Raw genomic sequence first — 15163 nt, 5'->3', positions numbered from 1 at the left:
GCCCATTAACAGGGGACAATACAGGGGGAAGTTATCTATGAGTCATGGGGCAGGGCATTGATGGGCCCATTAACAGAAGGTAGCCCGGGGGGGGGGGGGGGGAGGCAGGGAGCACTGCCTCACCTGGTTTCAACAGTACATGAGGATGGTGATAGAATATACTGCAACCCAGGACAATCACTATCCCTGTAAGTGGTAAAAAATGTGTAGATGGGATACTTGGGGACACAGTTTAGTGGTGGACTTGGCAGCACTGGGCTAATTGTTGGACTTGATGATCTTACAGGTCCTTCTCAACCTTAAAGATTCTATTATTCTATGATACTATGAATGTTTTAAAATTTAGATTCTGGAAATCAGCTGAAAAGAAAAATCTAACCTTTATAAAAAATAATTAATAACAATAATTAATTACAGGTGCTAGATAAGGAATTCATAGTCTTGAAAATAGGGAAAAGTTAATACTTGTTATATGAAGCATATTAACAAATAAAACTCACTAAAGATTCATTTTCCCCTGATTAGCCTTTGACCACTCCAAACTGAGTCTCTGCAAGTTCTGTTGATTAAAAAAAAAGTTGAAATTATCACACAGGGATATAGCAATGACAAAAACTACTTTCTGTCTCACCAAAAGTTATCTTAAGGAGAGATTGTTGTCAGGTGCTGAAATTAGATTTTCTTCCTTATCTGCAGAACTGGCTTCAGCTTCAGGAGTGATATGACACCTGCTAAATGGGGAGGTGGAAAAGCCAAGTGGACAGAAGTCAGCTTGTATCATGGAGGAGGAAGCTTGATATGACTAAAATTATTATGACTTTGTTTTTACAAATATCAAGGGTTTTTTCCACCCAGCCTACAAGCAAAATCTTGCAGCACAGACTCCCATATGTACTTATTTATCCTATTTAAACAAATACTGCTAAGAGATTATTATTTCTTTTTACTTTTCATATTTTCTTTGAAAAAGAAGATACTGGTACATTGAAAAAGAAGAAAAAATGTGGCAACCACCTTGCTGGATATGGTTAATGTAACTTGAAGTCCTGAAAGGCTCAGGGAGAATTGATTTTCTATAACGCGGGACCATTATTTAATTGGTATGTTAAGATATAAAAGCCACTGAAAAGATACTGATATTATTGCAGTAGTGATCCTGCCTGAGGAGTCTCACAGCTTGTTCAGTATTTATTTTGGGGGTGTCTCTTTTTCCTGGAAGATATCTTGCCCTTAATTTTAAATACTTTTCATAGACAGATGTGCCTGCTCTGGAGGAAGGTAATTTTCTTTTACCTACAGTTCTTTTTCAGTTCAGCAATAGAAAAGCATCCACCAAAACTAACCTGTGTGTTCCCAGCACAATGGCCCAGGGTCAGCACCTGTCTGAGCAGCTGTGGGTGATCTGGTCCCTTTTCTGTGGTTTCTAACCACAAGCAGAGGTGATGGAGAGGGCAGCAGACTTTCCTATCCTGAGCCTCATCATACCTCAGGTATTTTGGATCAGAGCAAAAGTTCTCCTCAAACCTATGTCCCACACTGCCCAGGCACTGCTTTAAGTATTAATGGGCTAATTGTTTTTTTTTGTATCCTTTGGGAATCCTTTGTGGCCACCTTCAGAGAGAAGGTGTCAGAGCACGTCTGCTGCAGCGGCTGTGGGATGACCCTTCTCAGCTTAGGAAGCCCAGACCTGAAGTGACACAGCTACAGTGCATTCCTGTTGTGCTGTGCCCTTGAAATAATGATGTCAAATTCATAGCAGATGAAATAAGCAAGTAATAGGCATTAAATAAATGCTGCTTTGAACAATGATAAGGCTGCAATACACAAGTGAGAGCGTTGACTGTCATATGAAAATGCAGAGTTAACTATACTGTTGTTAAAAGCCAGGCCATATTTTCCATCCATTTTTATTTGTGAGGTCTCCTTGAAATGCCTTATAAAACTTGGGAACCCAGGCAGCATTTCTCTAGGGAATATAAAACTATAGCAGCTGATACTGGTAAAATAAGTTATATGGAGCCTCAGAAATGACTGCTTGGTTTGTCCAGTATTTATTGCCTGAGTAATGTACAGAAACAGTAAAACAGAAAAGCACAACTTTCCATCTGTGCTGCGTTATGCCATACATAGGAACTATTTTTTATTTCAAATGCTGATATCCCCGTAGACTTTCTTGCTTTGATATCCTATTCTACCACACATTATATGATAGAATATAAACAGACTGACAAAAAATCTGAATCTTTACAGTTTTGAAAACTGAAACATTCCAGCATTCATTTCCCATCACACAGGCCTCCTAATGTGTAGCCCGGGTCAGGTGTTTGGATTTTTTTAAGTGGAGGAAAAGGTTATTACACAGAAACGTGAAACCAGCTAAGAAAACAGGAAAAAAAATTACCAAGACACAGCTAACAGAAAAGTGTTCCCATCTGGTATACAAGGTGCACAGCCCAAATTCTCACCAGAACATAAGGGAAGGGTTTACTGTTTTAAAAACATAGCCTTCAAACATTAATTTGCCTTTATTCTCTAAATCTCTGCTCACAAGTTTGCACACCTTAAATGTCATCAAAGCGGGAGCCTATGTGACACTGGAGGAACACTGCCTTTATCCATGTGAAACCAGAGACAGACAGCATGTTAGAACAGATGGACTGGTAGCTTTAAAAGAGGTCAAATTTGTTGTTTAGCAATAGGGATAAATTTCAGTGGGGTTTTTAGGGGGGATTTTTTTTGGTTTGTTTCTGTTTTGTTTAGTTTTCCATTTCATTGCTTTATTTATTTAAAAATATAAGTTTCAACTCCTATAACTAACTTTCTGGGACACAGTGAATTTTGTGAATTAAATAGGTCTCATTATTTCAATATTTTATTTTATTTTTCTAAATTGAACCTTATGTAACTTGATATAAGTATGAAATTGTAAGCAATTTCTGGTAATGGGACCCTTTGGAGGTCCACAAATCCTTCTGAGTGGAGTAAGGAAGGTGGAAGGATGAGTGTCAGGTATTCTGAGCTTTCTGAAGGTGGCAATAGAATCTTTCTATAGAGATTAAATTAAGTAACTACAACAAAAAAGAAACCTTAATGAGACGATTTTGCAGCAGAAACAAATGCAACCTCAATAGATCTCACTAAAGAGGTAAGGAGAGGGCAGGAGTTGGTGAAATCCAGATGCTTTGACCAAAATATCTTGTAATTTCCTTGAGATATTTGAAATCCTCTTACTGGAGGAAACTGAGGAAGGGTGGGTGAGGAGGTTAGGTTCAGGGGGACCAGGACAATGGGAACAAGGTGGGTTCCTGGACTCAGCTGTGATGGGGGCCAGGAGCCCTGAGCTGATTCCCAGCCACCTCTACAACAGAGCTAGGGCTGGTGGGAACCAGATCAAGTGATCCTCCACCACCGAGCTGCCCAAACACACATACACAGGCACAAACTTGACAAAACTTCATCTCCTGCCTGTATCGAGAATCCAGGTGCTCAGCAGGAGAAATCCAAAGGGAACCCACCAACAAAGCTTAGAGAAGCTACACATATTCTTAAAGATGTGCAAGTCCTGAAACATTGAAACTTCAGGGAAAAAAATTTTTAAAACTGGTGTGATTGCACCTCCCATCCATTCTGCAAAAAACTTGGGAAAAAAAAGTTCTGTTTTAGTGGTTTATTCTTCAAAACTACGTTGATTTATTTCGTGAAGAACTATACTGTGTATAATTTTCATTACAAAGGAAGCACTACTAGGTATGCTTATGAACTAAAGCGAAAATTCTTCCTTGGATGGACAGGTATATCTGTGTTAATAATAGGGTTATCTTGCACACTAGAATATTTATACATATATATGTATACATATGTATCTATATATGTGTACATATATGTATAGATACTATTTATAAAATGAGAAACAGTTGAGAGTAGAAAGCTATATTTTTTGACTAGTAAAAAAAAAGAAAAAAAAAAAAGAATGACTTTGAGATCAGTGAGGCTTCAAATTTTATAATTTAGTTTTTGCAGAAAAGACATTTCCACAGGAAAAACAGGAAAAAATACAACCCCTTGTACATAGTCATTATAAAGTAGCCCAAGGGGATTACAGATACATGTACCATATACATTCTAGGTATAGTGGAATTACAGTTACTTCATGTTTTAAATTAAATTTAATTTTAGGATTGTAAATTAAATTATTTCAATTTTTTTATAGACAGTAAAAGAGGTGTTTTGAGTGACTGAAGTGCAACAGTTATGCCATCTTAGACTTCTGAATTACTTTGAGTGCTGTAGAAGCCTAGAAGGTGAAGAGTCTGATGTGCCTGTCTGAAACACCGATAGCCAGATATCTGTGGAGCCAGCCAAGGACTGCTGGCAATAACAGGCTGTGAGACAGGATGGGATGTGGCTGGAGAAGGGGCCATGCAGAGCTGGGGCAGCACATCATTGTTCTGGCTCCTGGAGATACACACAACCCAATACAGCACAGGTGCAGGAATGAGGTCGAGCTGCTGTGTGGCTGCTGTGGAGAGAGAAGGGATGGAATTGGGTTGCAGGCTCTGGGATGTGCTGCAGAGCGCCATGGCAGGGCAAAGGGGCTTGTCTCCATGTGGGCTTGGCGGGAGGAGAAGCCACGTGGAGGATGCCCTATGGAGAGATCCTGCCAGAAGCTGAACCACACATGATCACCCCAGATAAGGACTCTGAGAATCTGTGTTACTGACATGGCAACGTGTGATAGCTCAGTTAGTGAAAAATACGACATAAGGAAGTACAGTGTCTTGAAGAAGTGAATAAAACCAACTTGTTTCTTTGAATAAAGGTCTCAGATTCCCTGCAAATCTGAGTCTGTGCTCCATCGTTACAGGCTGTTGACAAAAAACCAATCCAGTGAGGGTAAATCAAGACCACCAATGATCCTTTGTAGTCCTCTGACCTATTTCCAGAAAGGTCTAAAAGAATAAACTCACATGATTACTAAATTACATAGAAAGCAAGTAACTTATCTCTGGGTAGGGAAAATTTATCTTTAAAAAAGTAACCCCAAGAAGCCCAGGAGCATGTGTACCCCACAAACTCCATCAGCTGGATCAATACTGGAGCCAGGATTGGAAATCTTTCTGCTTTTCTTCCTTTCTCTGTCTCCTCCTCTTTAATTCATCTCTCTCTCTTCTCTCTCACCCTACCCCTACTTGAAACCCACTGCTGTGTGCTTACTAAGAGATAAGGGACTGACTTATATCAATTTCCATACCAAGTATATAATAATAATTTTTTTAAGCTTTTGCACAGCCTCTGACTTTTATTATTCCTTTCAACCATAAGCATCTTCAAATCTTGGGTGCTAACTTACACTTAAGGGTGGGATGCCACTAGTTCCCATTTAATTAAAAAAGGAATTTTTTTTTGTCTTTTTGTTAAAATTAGTTAAATTTTTGTAATTTTTGTTAAATTTCCTTATTTACTCTAAGTCCTTGAGTCTGGGAAAGTATTCTCTTCCTTACTTCCCATAGTTTCCCCAATAGTTTTTCCCCACAGTTTCTCAATACTCCAGATATCATTCTTGAAACTGGCTGTATTGCACCAAATTTTTATCTCAATTTCAAACAAAACATTCTCTTAAACACTGACCCATTCCCAGTTCTGCAATCATTTACTAAAAATCTGCAGCAAAGCTTCCACTAAATGCAAGTTCCTCACAACCAAATAACCTCCTTCTTTTTACCAGCAGTTTTTAATGATTTCTGTTGATACAGAGGGTACAACAGAGCCTTCTGCACATCTCTGCGTGGGACAGGCAAATTCTGTAACTTCTTTGTAAAGAGGAAAAAAAATTTCTTCCTGAGTAGATGAGGTATGTCAAGTATTTTATAAGCAGTGATGTTGCAGGCAGATGTTTGACTTTGCTCAATTACTTGCAGATTATTTAGTGCATGGAGGAAAGAAATTTTCAAATTTGAACAGGTTGTTTTTTTTTTTTTGCCTTGTCTGCTGAAGCTGTGCATGGTTAATTGGACCTATTTCAGTGCACAGTCTACACTGACTGCTGGGGTGCTCCAGAACTGGTCAGGATCCCTCCTGCATCAGCTGGGGATACAGCTGGATCCCATCCCCAGGACCAGGCACACCCAGCCTGCCCAAGGGAAGGTGTTAGCTGGGACCCTGCCAAGCTAAGGAGATGGACAAGCCTTGGTGAGCATCCCTGTGATGCACATGAAGGGCACAGGCCTCAGGGCTTGGCAATCTCTCCAACACCACTCAATGAGGAGTCTGTACCCAGAACTGCTCAGCTCTAGTAACAGCTGTAGCAGTAGCAGAGGGAAAATGACTGAAAACTTAATGATCAAGAAAATCTCTCTACTTCCTATGTCCATTCCACACTGACACCAGACTTCACAGCTTGGATGGATCAGACAGACATTTCCCTTGTCCAAGGAAACAAACTAAAGCATCCCAAAGCCAAGCAGTAGCATAACTATACATTATGGTTAATGTTTTCCCTAGAAATCCTGGACATGATTTTTTTCTTTGTTACTTGAAAAATGCTGTCACTGTTACACGACTCTGGAATGATTCTCTAACTTGACTAATGAGCTTTCAGTCCCACATCCTTGTCAGAAACAGAATATTTCCCCTCAAATCTCTCTTGTCCTGCAGTTTCCTGCAGATCATTAACTAAGATCACTATGGTATCATGATCCTGGCAGTCTGTGAGGATAGGCATCAGCTGTTTAACCTTGTTCTGACTATCTCATAATAAACTGTCTTATGAATAGTTCCCACATTCATGGATATTTTAAAAATCGATGTTCTTTAAAAACACAGGAAGAATTTGTGATACATGAACAAGACTGACTGTAAGTCATCCTTTTCTCTTGAAATGTAAGCTTTCATATCAGATCTAACATGTGTTTGACTCGAAAAATTACTGAAAAGAATATGAAAAATGTAAAATATAATGTGACATGGCAGAAACAGATGTGTTTCTAATTTTGATTCTGAAGTGATAATTCAAAATTCAGGTTATTCAGAGAATGATAATTCCGATTAATAAACAACTAGGAATCAATCAGTAATCAATGCAGTACTATCAGCACACAGAGAGAGTGACATAAGAGAGGTGACATAATAATAATTTACATATTTTGCATTCATGAAGTATACATATGCTGTATCCATTAAAGCTGACTTCAGTTACTTAACATTCAATTGTGCATTTTGTGGAGTGAGTCAATAGAGTGAATCACTAGCCCACTGCAGCATCATATGGGAAACTTTCCCTCTCCCGAGCAGATGGAGACTAAGAATGTCACAGACAAAATGTGTTTTGTCTCTGGAGAAAGGATGTTGGCTGCTTTGTTCTTAGACTCTTCTACATGCCAAGCCTTCTGCTCGCATTGGGAGTCCTTCACTTTGGGGTCTCGTGGATATTTCATGTCTCTGAAATGCTGACCTGCAGAAGACAGAGAAAACCAACCTACCCAGAGGTCTGCTAGTGAAATACTACAATTTCTGTGCAATCCAAGATTTAACTGGAGGGAGAAAGCAAAAAAATCATCACCTTTGCAATCCTTTTAACACATAATCCTCTCTGAGGGAGGCAAGTGCTTTCCATTTCCCTGTGGAAGACTTAGGTGAAAGGTAATTGAGATGGTGTTACACTTTTGCAGGTGACTGAGGCCACAGAAACCTTATTTTCTATTCCCTTTGGCTCCATCTACCTAGAAATTAATTTTTTTCTTCTTTTATTTTTTTTTTCTGCTGTACTTTTCTCACTTCTCTATGCACATCTTTCTCCAACTGAAGGATGATCACATCCCTTCGAATTGTCTGAAAATAGCAGAAGGAAAATACCAACAGGCACTACATTCTTACTTTCTTTCTCAAAGAGATTTACTCATGACCACGTATATCCACCCTAAATTTTTTAAATCAGCAAGGGTACCAGGGATATGATTCTGCCACCTGTCAGTGGGCAAAATAACCAGTCAGGCTGTGCAAAATATAAGCGATCTTCTACTCTATGCTGAGCTTAAAGCAACCCCTAATTTAAATTCATCAAGAGCTGAGTGAGTCTGAGTCTATGTGCAAAATGTCTGAGCCCACACATGACTAAATAGAATATAATTTTTTTACAGTTATTTCTTTACCAACACTCCTAGGTTCAAGAGCACACATTCTGTTTTTACAGTGTCTATCACAGAGTCCCAGTCTAACTAATCTCTTGATTACAGCTATCCTGACCCTTGTCAGATTCAATCCCAGGTGAGCTTTGGCTTTTCTAGCCCAAACTCTGCACACCTGGACCGTGCCTCTGTGTCCCTTCTGTATCATATTTCTCCTAGAGATGCACCAGCTTCTGTTTGGTTGTTTTTGATGTTTAAATTGAGAGGTCTTTGCTCATCCATGCAAGTCTCTTGCTGTCCTTTGAATGCCCATAAGGGTGGATAAAACTTGAGCTTGCGGAAAATGATGCTTTGAAATCAATGAGCTCTTCAGGACCCTTCTTCCATCCTATTTTCAAGGTCTCTTCCACCAGCTCCATGCCCTCTTACCAATCCAGTCCACAACCTCCTCAATAGGGTGTGGGTCATCAACATCTCCTTTATTCCATCACCTGCTCCTTTATTCCTAGATTACAGCTGTCCTTCCCAGGCTGGCCCACCTGTTGACAAAGATCAATTACCTCTTGGTACTCTGCTCATGTGGATGATTTTTTTTTTTATCTCAGAGAGGATCCCAAGCTTGTAAAAGATTATTCCCGTTGCCAACACTGGCTGAACAGTGGTTTGTTGACACATGGGGTCTATCCATTTTTCATCAAGTCCTTCCCTCTCTCTGGAAGAACCAAGATGCCAGCTTGCACCCTTGGCTTCCATCTCAAATGCTTGCTTGCTACAATTTGGGTTTCCCCTCCAAGTATTGGTGCCCAGCGAAGAGCAGCAGTGAGGGTAATCTGAGGATCACATTGGAAAGCTGGTGCCCTGGATCCAAATTCCTGACAAGCTGTAAACATTCCTAGACGCCAGGTCAGACCAGGAGATGCTGGTGTCCATCCCTGGCAGCAGGGAGTTTCCCACAGCTCATACTTCTGCTTCCTCCTGACACTGCTGCAAGGTGTAGGCTCAGCCTGCTCAGATGTCTCATTGGACACAGCTCTCAGCCCTTCATGTGTGACCTGGGCACTGAAGCACTTTAGCTACAGATTTGCAGATGGTGCAGGAGTTATCATCCCTGTATGAGAAGGCACAGGACTCCAGCCTTTACCACCATGGAAATCTATAGTAAGCTCAAACTTGGTCTGCTCCTCTCTCAATGCAGTTAGATCTTTGCACTCATGAAGACGGTTCAGTCAGTGTTTTTCTCGCCTCCTCTGTTTCTGCACTGCCTGGTGACCTCCTTCCACATCTGCTTTCCTTGGCTGCACAGCCCTCTCCCCAGCACACACCTCCTGCAGGCAAGGAGCACATCTTCCCCATCCCAACAATGTGGATTGTCATCCCTACAAGCCCAGGACTCAGGGCTGCATCCTCCCTCAGGAGCTCAGTTTGAGTTCAACTCTGGCACACCAGGTAGAATTCCGCCAGTCAGTGGGGACCATGCTCTTCAGCACTTCACCTCCATCACCATCAGCACAGCCAAACACTGTGTACAGCAGAGCTTCCCCACCCTTCTGTGCTTATTCCTGCATAGACAGTTAGAGAAGAATCTCCTTGGCATCTCCTGGGAGGGTGCTTGGCTTTCCAAAATTAGGAATTAGGAGCAAGCAGAAAAGCACCTCTTGATCAAGAACATCTAACAGATCTTTTTAGAAGTGACCAGAGTTTACTGGCCAACCCAGCTCACTGTTGCCACCTTTTCCCAGTGCTAGTAGACACCCCATAATTCCTCAAAAAGTTCTTTAGGAAGCATTTCTGAAAGATCTGGGAACAGAAACCAGAAACTGCTGCACAAACTCTGCATCTACTGCTTACCTGATTTCAGACATCAGGCTATTTTTTTATTACTCTGATTTACAGCAGACTGTGTTTCTGAAAAGGGACCTTCTACAGACATTGTTCAAAATGTACAGACATCAGAGCTGACAGCTGTGCTTGTATTGAGCTTCCCAAATTTTAATGAGGCTCTACGTAGTTTTTTAGCTTGAAACATGTTATTGCAACTCCAAGGTTAGAAGTTGTTACTGTATGGTCAGAGATTGGGATCAAAGATCTGCAGCTGTCATAAGTTTCTTTACCTCCACCAAGAGGCACATTTACAGCAATTTGCAGTCGTGCTGCATCTGGAGAGCATCTCCACTGTACACGTGAGTGACAGCTTTAGTGATGAGACAGGACCAGACTGAGCCTTCAGATTTCACTTAAATCACTGTCACCCATATATATGTGCAACAGGAGAAAATGACAACTATGGCTAATCAAAAAATGTTTTCAGAAGCTGACTCAGAGCATAAAATACTATCAGTGACATCACACAGAGCAAAGTGAGAATTTTACTCCAAATCTGCTAACAAAGGATCCAGATTTTAAGTGACTACCATAGCTCCTCAGGGAGGGAGGGCTTTGCAGACAGTACATTTGTTTGTACCCTGTGAGCAAAACTGGTCAACTTAAGTAAATTGTAAATTTTCAGAGCTAGACTTTTCATTTGTAATTTTAGTGAAGGACTGAATGGACCCAATTATAAACCACTGAGGTGTCTAACAGGTTTAGCACTTTTTAAATATCCACATGTATATTACAACAAAGCTATTAGAAAAATATAGAATACTAGTTTATAAAGATGACATATTAGAGTCTCTTAACTGTGAAATTTTCAATCCATCATTTCCATATGATGAGCAATAAAATAAATGTTTTATTCATTTATCCAGTCAAAATTTTACACTCAAATGAGAAGGAGAATATTCACCAGCCTAGAGAAAATATCTGATTGAAGAGTACATTAACACTGAAAATAGGAATACAATGGTAAAGTCCTTGAAATGACAATCCATAATCTCATTGGCCATCAAAATACTTGGAAGAACAAAAAGAGAGTCATGCCAGAAATCCAAAATGTGATTCATTAAATGAGAATCTCAATATACTCCTTCCTAATTGTCTTTTTATTCTTTCTTATTATTAAGTAATTGTGGGATTCCATTCCAGCAGCTTGGAGGAAAGCTCATTCATAGCATGGAAAATGATATAGAATTCCTTCCTAAAATGATGCAAGTTATTCCTTCCACTCTCTCTTTTCAGGAATTCAGAACCTAATTCAAGTGAATATTAAAGTACAAATGTGATAGACATCAAGGTAATTTGTGATTTATGGGTTTTGATTATTGTTCTTTTCTGCTTTGATATTAATTTTCTTTACTTCTGATTTATTTGATGTCAGTTTACTGTTCTACACTTTGTTTACATTTTAATTGAATTTATTATTATTCATTAAGTTTCTGGTTTATGTATGATTGATACAATTAGTTGCAAAAACTGTGGGCTCCAGCAAGCTGTAATACATGAACTGGTTTCTTCAAAGTCGAACCTAAACTCTGGGAATCAGCAAGTCCAAAGGAAGCCCATGTGAGATGAAAGGCATGGTAGATATTAGAGGAAGAAATTGACACTCAGGACTTGCCTGCTTACATTTGCCCTGAGATCACAAACCTGTTTCAGAAAGAATACACAATTATTTGATTTCCCATAAAATTTTGTCTCCAGGAAACTTCATTCACATATGTGTTATTGCAGAAATCACTTGGGAATGTAGGAAAATTGCTTGATCAGTCCATTCACCACAAATGTCTAAATACAGTTATACTTGTAGGAAAAGGGGCTCAGGCCCCATGTTCCTGCTCGTCCATAGCCAAGCAGTGCTGTCTGGGAGCAGAAGTGGGGCAAAGCCCAGGTGCTGGCCCAGGGCTGGACATACCACAAGTGGACAATGTTATTTATTCAGAGTGCAGCTTCATCATCCCACCTCCCCACCTCCAGGGAAAGTTTGTTAGCTTTGTCAGACTTCTCACATCCCTGCACTTTAATCTTCTGGTATAAGTTGATGACCAATAATTCACATATGCAGGAGTTTTTCTAATACTTGGCAAAAGTGGCAGGACTTCCAGAAGAATTACTCTATTAATACAGAAAATTCTCCTTAAAGAAAATGAAAAATATGAATGTCTGGGTTAAAACTGTCATTTAAAATTCATACATCAATTCCCTAAGTTTTATTTTGATCTCATTTTTAAATTGTCTGTCCAGCCAGTCTGTCACCCTAATTCCTGGCTCCCTTGTCCCTGCAGACCAGACCCTGCAGCTCCCAGGCAGAGATTCAGCGCCTGTGGAGCTGGTGCCAAGGTGTGGCCATGCCTTCCTGCTTAAACTGACCACCAAAAGTGTAGTCATCTCAGGCCATGTAAGTGACTTGCTTAAGTCTAAGCTTATCAAATTGGAAAAAGGACTGCTAGAGAAAAATTCCCTTTCTGAAACAGGTAATAGCAGGAGAGGCACTGTGGAGGTGTCTCCATCTCTCCACTGAAAGGAGGGCTGCCAGCTCAGATTTAAGCAACTATTTTTCCTGTGTGATAAGTTAGGTGAGATGAATCCCACCTCCAGTGCTCAAATTAGGAGTCACAGCTATTTCTTTCCCACCAGCTATAGTGGAGGCAAGATCTGGCAGGCCTGGATCACTCATCTCACTCTTAAATTTAAACACTATGTTAGTAGCAGTACCTAAATTAGGCATTTAGAGTAGGTGGTTTAAATATGGTCCCCGATCATAATTTCATGTGCTCTTAGTGTGCCTGGAAACACTTGGGCTCCTTTCCAGACTGAAACATCCAAATAGTATTGCATTATAAAGATATCATGAATGATGTATAGCTCTGCATCACAAAGTAATGCATAGCAATTTAATCTATGTTTACTTTTCCCCCTCAGTTTCATTTGAATGTCCCCAGCAAAGCTGCTGATATTAACCACAACAGTGACCAAAATATGATTGCACCATTGAGAAAGAAAGAGAGAAAAGAGAGAAAAAGAGAGGAGAGAGAGAGAGAGAGAGAGAGAAAGGAAGAAAGAAAAGAAAGAAAAGAAGGAAGGAAAGGAAGGAAAGGAAGGAAAGGAAGGAAAGGAAGGAAAGGAAGGAAAGGAAGGAAAGGAAGGAAAGGAAGGAAAGGAAGGAAAGGAAGGAAAGGAAGGAAAGGAAGGAAAGGAAGGAAAGGAAGGAAAGGAAGGAAGGAAAGGAAGGAAAGGAAGGAAAGGAAGGAAAGGAAGGAAGGAAAGGAAGGAAAGGAAGGAAAGGAAGGAAAGGAAGGAAAGGAAGGAAAGGAAGGAAAGGAAGGAAAGGAAGGAAAGGAAGGAAAGGAAGGAAAGGAAGGAAAGGAAGGAAAGGAAGGAAAGGAAGGAAAGGAAGGAAAGGAAGGAAGGAAGGAAGGAAGGAAGGAAGGAAGGAAGGAAGGAAGGAAGGAAGGAAGGAAGGAAGGAAGGAAGGAAGGAAGGAAGGAAGGAAGGAAGGAAGGAAGGAAGGAAGGAAGGAAGGAAGGAAGAAAGAAAGAAAGAAAGAAAGAAAGAAAGAAAGAAAGAAAGAAAGAAAGAAAGAAAGAAAGAAAGAAAGAAAGAAAGAAAGAAAGAAAGAAAGAAAGAAAGAAAGAAAGAAAGAAAGAAAGAAAGAAAGAAAGAAAGAAAGAAAGAAGAAAGAAATTTTTATCTATGAATATCCTCTTTTTCTTCTCATCTCATTGTTGAAAGATATTACTCCAGACTGACTGTTTCACTTCATTCAACATTTTAGCAGACAGTAAAAAGATTGGGGAGCAAAAAGTTACCCTTATCTAGTTATTCAATCAAAGAATGTATGCTAATTTCATGCTGAACACAATTTTGTCTGCTCTGCCAGGAAAAAAGTAGTCTCCAATTCAGTACCTTGCTGGTTTACAGTTCACTTCACAATGGAGAAGATTATATGGAATTTAATGTAAGGCAGAAAATGTGAGTTCACTCAGGTCTTTTGGGAAAATATTGAGGGCCAGGATAAAGGAAAAATATTATGAGGTCTTTAAAGCAGAAAAGATTTCAGCTTATGGGACTCAGAAAAAATGGATAGATATAAGCCCAAAAACAAAATTATATGTATGTCTCATCTGTTTTTGCTTTGGATTGCTGGGTTTTAAAATTTGTTTAGTTTTCCTATTTGCAATAATGACATACTTTTTAAAAATAATTGAAAGAAATGCAGAGATAATTCATAAAGTACATTGAAAAGGCAAGGTATCCAGTTTTGGTAATAAACATAGAATTATTGTACATGATTCTTTGTGCTTTTATTCATATAAGACTAGAGAGGAAGGTGCCTTCCTATATCTATGCCTTCCAACTATATCCTGCTGTTTGTTACATAAACCTTTTTATTTAAAGGTAACTGAAATTAACATTCTCTGTGGACATTCTCTAAATCCTCGTGAATCTCTGTAAATTTGGGTTCTGCTCTCAAAGGAGGAAAGAAGTGAGCTAAGTGAGACAGAAGACTTTGAAAATTTTACCCCCCCATACATGTTTATGTGAACACTTTATACCACAGCACCCAAAATTAGTCTATGTTTTACTTTTTCCTCCATTAAAGATTATGTCACCATCTTATTGACAAACTGATCATTGAAGGTAGATGCACTGAGAGGCAAGGTGTAGATATCTCTCATATCCTGCATGTTTTATATAATTAAACCTTACAGAGACTGTAGCATGTCCCTCCTTTTACAACTGGCTTGTTTAAAGTGGCATCATTCATTTAAAGCTTCTCCACTGGACCATTCCTAGGCCATTCCCACTAAGACTTTTCTCTTCATCTGCTCCCAGGCATCTCAAAAAAATGGTTCCAAGCCTCTTTTTAGTCCTTTGGAATAAAATGCATTTACATATCATAGAAATATACATCTCACAGATGCAGACCATGGAGGGTTGTGCAGAGTTTCCACCAGTGCTGGGACTCCTCAGAGTAGAGTTTAAACTGACTCCAGGAAAACGTACTTGAAGATGCCATATGGGAAAAGAGAGGATTCCTCTGCTCAGAGAGGTCTTTGAAGCAGAGCCTTTGTGAGTTGTTTTTCACTATTCTATCACAGAAAGACCAAATATGAGCTTCCTCATAGACAATCTCTGGATGAAGGAGGGAGCTGTAATCACAA

This window comes from Cyanistes caeruleus, chromosome 2, assembly GCF_971803275.1.
Source record: "Cyanistes caeruleus chromosome 2, bCyaCae1.hap1.1, whole genome shotgun sequence".
Classification (NCBI taxonomy): domain Eukaryota; kingdom Metazoa; phylum Chordata; class Aves; order Passeriformes; family Paridae; genus Cyanistes; species Cyanistes caeruleus.
Note: the sequence above shows the minus strand (reverse complement) of the source record.